Source organism: Microtus ochrogaster (genome assembly GCF_000317375.1).
Source record: "Microtus ochrogaster isolate Prairie Vole_2 chromosome 14 unlocalized genomic scaffold, MicOch1.0 chr14_random_2, whole genome shotgun sequence".
Lineage (NCBI taxonomy): Eukaryota > Metazoa > Chordata > Mammalia > Rodentia > Cricetidae > Microtus > Microtus ochrogaster.
Window position 1 is genome coordinate 11,822,571 of NW_004949097.1, and position 8,568 is coordinate 11,831,138.

The window sequence follows — 8,568 nt, forward strand, 5'->3', positions numbered from 1 at the left end:
GAGAGAGAGAGAGAGAGAGAGAGAGAGAGAGAGAGAGAGAGAGAGAAGAGGCAATGTAGACAGATTTTTCTTTGGGTTGCCAGCTCACAAAAATAACGCATGGATACTTACTATTAATTGTGGAAGCTCAGACTATAGTTTAGGCTTGTACCACTAGCTCTCATAACTTAAATTAACCCATGTATAGTCATTTATGTTTTGGCGCCTGGTTTCCACCTCTCTTCCGTCTTGCACCTCCTGCCCCTCTCTTTGTCTTCCGGTGTCTCCCCCACACCTAGATTCACCCCCTCTCCTCTCTCTGCCTGGCAGTCCCCCCTAGTCTCCTCCTGGCTAGCTACTGCCCACTCAGCTCATTATGAAACCAAGCAAGACACATCTTCACAATGACTGAAAGATTATTCCACAACAAGTCAACCGATGGGCTAATAAAATAGTGAAATACATTGGGAAAAAATGTATGACCAGTATATGCCCACAAAAGCGCTTAACATCCTTAGCCGTCAGGGAAATGAACAACAAAACAACTCTGAGATCCTTTCTCATCCTAGGCAGACTAACCGCCATGAAGAAAAGAGATAATCACAACTGCTGGAGAGGGTGTGGGGAAAGAGGAACTCTGAGTTTTACCTGATAAGTGTATCCATGCGGCCATTCTGGAAACCTGTACAACGTTTTCTTTTAATAAAACAGTCAACCTTAGACCCCCCCCCCCCATGGCCCTGCTGTATCTCACCTTGAAACAGCCCCCAAGGACTCTGCTCTGCCGTGGAGACACCTGCACATTCCTGTTTATTGCTGGTCTCGTCACAGTAGCAAAGATGCAGAACCAGCCTCAGTGTCCTTCAGCAGATTATAAGTGTGACGTACATACTCAGTGGGACTTCATTCCACTGCAAGGAAACCTGAGCAATGAGACTTAGGGGAAAGTGGGTGGGGTTGGACAGCATCATAGCACGCAAGTGACCCAGACTCAGAAAAACAAAGCACATTTCACTGACACTCGGGTCCAGCTTATGGTCTGTACATGGCGGTTATAGTTTGGATGATCATATCTAACAAGCCAGTCTTTCACTGAAGCACACAGTGGCTAATGGATGTAGGCTTGGAGTTTAAGTTGAAATCTTACTGAATTGACTAAGAGGACCCCGAGGGAAGGCTCTGCCACTGTGGCCTTCACAACGGTGGCTCTGACTCACAGCTGTTCTTTGGGGGACAGTGTTTTTATCTATCATCTTTCCCCAGTTTCTTCCAGGACTGACCCAACCTCTTCCCCAAGCGTGGCTTTATTCTCGATGTCTTCCTGTCCAAGTATTTTTTGGTCCCTGTGCGGCAGCAATAATGCTAACAATTCCAGTATTCCTAAAGTGAGAGCATCTCAATATCCAGTGATGGACGGGCATTTGTCATGGAATGAGAGCACAACAGGGCACTGGTTAATAGAGACATCAGTTGGAGGAAGTGTGACCGAGGGGGGAAGGTGGAAGACAGCAGAGAGCAGGCAACCCTGCTGTAGTTCTGTTCTTGGTCAAAGGTTAGCAGGAGTCGGGCACGGCCTTCCAATCCTCCATATTCTCCTTGTACCAGGTCCCAGGGGCTACGTCCTGAGGCCTTTCTCTCACAGCCTCCCTCCCAACCACTGGCCTCACTCCATCCAGCAACCTCCCTTGGGGCAGTGCTCTTCATCAGATTAATAAACCCTGATCATCAGATGAAGAAGTACTTGAGTCCCTTGCTTGATGCTAACTTTGCCCAAATGTTATGTTTGCTTTGTGGAGTTTTCTGAGTATGTATAGCCTGACTCAAAGAAATGATTTAGTACTAGTCCCCATGGAAGAGCTTCCAGTCAGTGTGGGGAGGAGTTTTAAAAGGACCTAATGACTCTGTGCATACTCATTGATTTGATGAATAGTTATGAGGGACTTCATGGATCCCAGACACTGCTGTAGGCTCCAAAGATCCTTTCTCACCTGAAAGTTAAGAAAATTCAAACCACACATCCACTCACCCACTGTGGGCTCCCCTGAAAGGTTTCTGCAATTCAGAACAGACGTATGGTCTTCAGAGGAGGCTTCTCACCACCTCTTCATTATCCCCTAAACATTCAATCAATAAATATGTATCAAGCACTTAGATGTGCTGAATAACACCCGTGAGCCATGCATGCAAACATCCACATCCCAAGGGAATCCACATTTGAGCAAGAGAGGGAAACACTGTATTCCACCGGGTCAAGGGGCGCTGTATCATTTCACGCTGTGGTCGGCTGCAAGTGTTTCTAATACAAAAACGATTTTGCCCCTTGTAATCACAGGCCTCTCAAACAGAATGGAATGCTGCTAATTTAACAAAATGAATGCGCAGTTAGATAAGTGAGAAATACCAGCAAGGGGAGGGGTGCTGGTGTCTTGAGGAATGTGGAGGGAGCTGCTAGTTTAGAAGGAAGAACTCCTTGGAAAAGGTGGGGACAGACCAAAGAGTGGTTGGAGAAGTCACGTAGATAACCCGGGAGTGCGAACATCCTGAGGCAGGAGACTGCCAAACTGGCTTGAAAAGCAGCAAGGAAGCTGGGTGTGTTGGCCGATAGTAGTCCCAGCGCTTGGGAGGCTGAAGCAGGAGGATTGTCATGAGTTTGATGTAAGAACAGCAAGGAAGGGCTAAGACTGCAGATGAACAGCAAAGAGGGAGTTCGGGATATAGGCCTGCGAGCTACTGCACTGACAGGTGAAAAGGAACTCAGCTGACTTTCTAGCGGCCGAAAGACATCTGGGGGAAAATAGCAAGAGACCAAGGAGCCACTTTATGTGAGGTTACCGCTTCAAATGTCAATTGTGGGTTCCTGCATCTAGCCTGCATGTAAATTTTGAGGCGTGTGTAAAGAGTTCTGAAGACCAAGCCCTGAGAGAAGTCCAGCCTTGTGCTGTGACCCACACAGGCCAGCCCTGCCTTGAGGGTAACTCTCTCTTTCCTCTGATAACTAGACCCTCAGGCTAACATTCTCCTAGACTGGGGCCAGTGCTAAGAGGGCCCCGAGGGAAGGCTCTGCCACTGTGTCCTTCACAACGGTGGCTCTGACTCACAGCTGTTCTTTGGGGGACAGTGTTTTTATCTATCATCTTTCCCCAGTTTCTTCCAGGACTGACCCAACCTCTTCCCCAAGCGTGGCTTTATTCTCGATGTCTTCCTGTCCAAGTATTTCCTGGTCCCTGTGAGGCAGCAATAATGCTAACAATTCCAGTATTCCTAAAGTGAGAGCATCTCAATATTACTGTGATTATGAATGTACATCAAATACATTATTATGCACAGTCCCTGGAGGCACTTGGCTTAAAACTCCACTGACATATTTTTTTTTCCAGATAAGTCTTGATGACTATTTTTTGAGACAGTGTCTTGATATTAACACAGACCAGCCTCACACTCACTAGGCGGCTCAGAACAGCCTTAAATTGAAACTACAGGTGTGAGTCATAGTACTTGGTGTGAAGATAGAGTTTTCTTAGCTAGAGTTTTAGGAAATCAGCCAGGGGCACTGTAGTTATAAAAAGATATGCAGGGATATTTCTTGGTATAACATAAAAAGTTAAATGCAAAATGTCTTCCCAGTACTGACACATAAGAAACTAGGGATTTGGTGACATTTTGTTTGTGGTTAGCCATAGGGGTCAGGCGGTGGTGGCACACACTTTTAATCCCAGCTCTTGGGAGACAGAGGCAGACAGAGCTCTGTGAGTTCAATGCTACCCCGGGCTACACAAGATTGAATCAGTCTAAAATAGAAACAGAGCCAAGCGGTGGTGTGGCTCACACCTTTAATCCCAGCACTCGGGAGGTGGAGATGGGAAGGGATATGGCTGGGTGGAGGAGAGAGGACTGTAAGGCGGGAGGAGACAGGAGCTCAGGATTCAGTCTGAGAACTGTAGAAACAGGATACCCATTCGGTGTGAGGATTCAGTAGAGGTGAGAACTAGTAGCTGGCTGATCTGCTTCTCTTATCTTTCAGCTTTCACCCTTAATATCTGACTCCGGGATTTTATTATTAAGACCAATTAGAATTTATGCTATATAGGGGACACAGCACTGACATGGGGTTAAATGTAAGCTGAATTAGTAATGCAACTGTTTATGCTAACACGGAAAAATAGCAATAAAAGGCGAGACTTTGCAGGGCCAGAAAGCATTTCTACCACGGCGCCATCACACACATGGTAGGGGTGCTGTTCATTCAGTAGCCACCAGGGTTCACATGTGTGTATCTCTACATGTGTACATTCATATACATACTCACCAAAAATAATATATAAGTGTTAAAACAAAACCAAAAACGTTCAACACATTGCTGGGAAGATGGCTTAGTCGGTCAAGTGCTTGCACGAGGGTATGGGCCTGATTCCCAGACCCCCACATTTTAAAGAAGCTGGCTGTGGTGGCTCGGGTTTCTATGTGCCACACTGGGAGAGAAGATGGCTGGGTCGCTGGGGCTCACTGGCCAGGATTTGGTGAGTTTCAGGCCAGTGAGAAAGACTCAGACTCACCAAAACAGAACAAACCAAAACAAAGTGAACAGTGTCTGACACTTAAAGTTGTCCTCTGGCAAGCATACACATGTTCAAAGTCACACACACACACACACACACACACACACACACACCCCTGTGCATTCGTGTTCCCCTGCACATGCACAGACACATGTAAGAAATCCATCAGTGCAGCATGAATATGAGAAGTAGAGCCAGAGTCGGGAGGAGGAAGTCTGAGGCATTATGGGAAAACAAGAACTGTATTTCCCTGAAGATTTACCATAACTTACTGAAGTTGGGAATGGTCCATGGGAGAGTTCCATGCTGGCATTTCAAGTCCATATCACGAGCAGGTGGTTTCAGACACAGCTCTGAAATGGAACACACCCTGACAACATGAACCATGAAAATCCTCACTTTGCTTTCACCACGGATTCCATGGGTAAGAGTGTGGTCCTAGGCTGTGCTGGCAGTCACAGAGAGTGCGTGTTACCGTTCTGAAAGGCAGGCCAGAACCAGTTTCCATGAATCAGTCGACCCCCTGCCCATCTTTGCAGCAGATTGTAAAGCCCATTTTCCTCCAGAGAATCATTTCTCAAGAAACGTTTTGATTGGTATATTTATTTTCTCATCTGGAGTTTTTACACTCAGTGGCTCCTGGGAGCAAGTTCCCTGCAGGGCTTGGGCATGCAGTTCAGCAGCAAGGAATGCGCCCCCCCCCCCGGAACCCCTCCCCCAGCAGCAGTGAACCTCAAGCAGCAGCAGTGAGCCCCTCTCCTCTCCCAGTATCAGTGAGTTCGCTCAGTACAGGCAAAGCCTGGGAGAAAGGAAAATGCCCAGCCAGGTACAGCTCAGCTCATGTCACATCACGGTGGGTCACCAGTGTCCCCCAACTCTTGTGTGTGGGGGCTCTCAGGGATGGACGCTTGTCAACCTTGATTCCGCAGGCTCATCTCTTTCAGACATTGTGACTTCCCTTCAGTCTCTCAGCCGCGAGGTCTCTGTGATCTGTGCTCATGAGTATTTTTTTTTTAATTTTTTTATGGTTTATTTAACTTTATTTTATGTGAATTGGTGTGAAGGTGTCAGATCCCCTGGAACTGGATCTTCAGACAGTTGTGAGCTGCCATGTGGGTGCTGGGAATTGAACCCGGGTCCTCAGGAAGAGCAGTCAGTGCTCTTAACCGCTGAGCCATCTCTCCAGCCCCATGAGTATTTAACAACAGGTACAGAAGATAATTTGAAAACAATACTCTGGACCAAGCCTCACTGCCTGTGTTCAGTTCCTGAGACCTGCGTGGTGCAAGAGAGAATACCTACCAACTGTCCTATGACACCCCAACATGACATAGCATGTGTGTAACCTGTGTACACCCCCATACAGGTGAACGCACACAAAACAAAGCAAAATATGTTTTATAGAAAGAATAAAGTTTAAAATGAATTTGTAACTCTGGTCCTATATTTCTTTAAGACATCAGCATGATGGGGCAGGAGGCAGAGGGAGGTAGATCTCTGAGAATCTGAGGCCAGCCTGTCTACATTGTAATTCCAGGACAGCCAGGGCTACATAGAGAGACCTTGTCTCAAAAACAAACAAGCAAATGACAAATAAAAGACCACAAAAAAAGAAAGAAAAAGAAAAACAGGAAAGAAATCAACATGGCTTGGCCACTCGGCTTAATAGTCCCAGGTCATTGTCCAGATCACTCATGGAAGGCAGAGCGTGGGAAATTGGTGGGACGATAGTTTCAGATAAAATAATAAGGGCTGGGGTAGGTAGATGCTACAGCACATGCTTAGTACACTGAAATGCCCAGGCTCAGTATCCAGCGCTACAAATAAGCAAAATAAAATAATAAAGTAAATAGATATTGGTAATCCCTAGCGCTACACGCATGGTTAGTAGGGCGTTTTGGGCAGAAGTTAGCCAGACCCTGGAACCCCAACATATTTGATGAACTGACTAATCATCGTGTGAGAGCCAAAGTCTTTATAGCTCTTTTTTTTTTCTTGACGTGTTTTTTGGTGTCTACAACTAAATAAGCCAATTTGCTGCATGTAACCATTTTCAGTGGGTATTGCCTATGTATAGCGAGATTCCCAGGATGCTGGGTTCCTGCCTTGGAATCATCTCTTTGTTCTTAACAACTGGGTGTGTGCTCTTTCTCACTTCTTCACTTATCTTCTTGAAGAAGAAACCTTCTGGGGAAATAGTCACAATGGGTCTAAGTTTAACCTTCTCTTACAAAAAAGAAAAAGAGAGAGAGAGAGAGAGAGAGAGAGAGAGAGAGAGAGAGAGAGAGAGAGAAGAGAAAAGAAGAGATAGGAAAAAGAAAAAAATCAACTAATTTTGGTCAAATATGTCTTACTTCAATTTCCAAATACCTGGTCAATGTGTAACTTAAAAAAGAAATTATTATCTGAGCTAGGGCGCCAGCTCCACACTTACCACAAATCCCGATGACCTAAATTTAATCCCTAAAACCCCTGTGGTGGAGAGAACCAGCTCCAGCTGTTGTCTCCTGACCCCCACATGAGCCTTGTAACATTTGTGTGTGTGCATGAGTGCACACATGTAATCTTTAAACTTAGCATGAAAGTGTGAAGTCCTTGAGAGGCTATTAGATTATGGATTGGGGCCTCAAGTGTTGTGGCTCAGTTGGTAGCTCTCTTGTCCAGCGTGCACAGGGCCGTGAGTTCAAACCCCAGAACCACATTAGCCAGCTGGGCAGCTGCATGTCTCTAATCCTAGCCCTCAACAGGCGGAGGCAGGCGGATCTAGGGTTGGAGGTTATCCTTGGCTACCTAGAGAATCTGAGGCCAACCTGGACTACATGAGACCCATAGAGCTGTGCTTTCCCTTCAAGCAGGAGAGGGCATACTAAGAAAGACTCAGACACAGAACAAGACACCAGCACTCACTCGACATGGCTTTAAAGCCTGAACAGCCATGGAACCCCAACACTCCATGTCTGAATTGACGGAAGGCCTTGGAGAGGAGAGATGCTGTGGAGGGAGCTGGACACTGGGTTGTGAGAGGCCCTCAGGAGGAACTGCGGGCATTCTGAGATGTTTAGACAGCTGCCCTCCCCCAGCTGCTGTGTCTTTCTCAAGGAGGGCGTTGAAAGCCTTTGGGTGGAACATCACAGCTTCCCAGAGCGCTGACCACTCAGGGGAAGGCCAGAGGGCAATCTTTGTCTTCCTCCTTTCTTCTCATCCTCCCTTACCCCCATTTCTCTCTCTCTCTCTCTCTCTCTCTCTCTCTCTCTCTCTCTCTCTCTCTTTTAGGTGAGCTATCACTATTATCTTTATGCTTCTAAGTCTGGCTTCAAATTAAAGATCCCTCAGCCTCCTGATTATAGAATTACATTTGAACCCACACCAGGCAACACATCTTTATATAAAAACTTGCAAGAACATGTTGTAGAGAGTAATATCTTATTTTTTGCACAATTGCATAGATTCCCCCCTTCCCATGAGCTACCGTCTCCCTCCATCTATCTCCCACTGTTAGGGTGACCGTTGTGGAAGAAGACACCAGGAACCCACAGGTGACTCCTTCTTCATCTGCCAGCTTGACTGGATTTGGAATCACCTGGGAGACACACTTCTGGGTGTGTCTAGAAGGGTGTTTCTAGAGACGTTTTCCTGAGGAAGACCACTTTTATATATATATATATATATTTTAAAAAAATGCTTCAAGATCCCCGGCAGCAGTAGGCAGCAGAAATGCTGTAGGTCCCAAATGGTGGTAGCGGGCCATGTGGTGGCAGACGGTGGGCCCTGCGAGCAGCCAGTCCCAGACAGAGACAGCTGCTGGTCCCAGAGCCATGGGCCGAACGATGGTGGCGGGCCATGTGGTGGCAGGCAGCGGGCTCTGGGAGCAGCCAGAGATGGCTGCCGGTCCTCGAGCAGTGGCTGGTCCCAAGCAGGGAGACACATGGCAGGCAGGCAGGAGACAGAGACATGGATAGACACGACTTGCAGAGTGAGGTTGAATATTTATTCAGGGGGTTGTGGAGGGGAAAGGGTGAAGGGGGGACAGAGA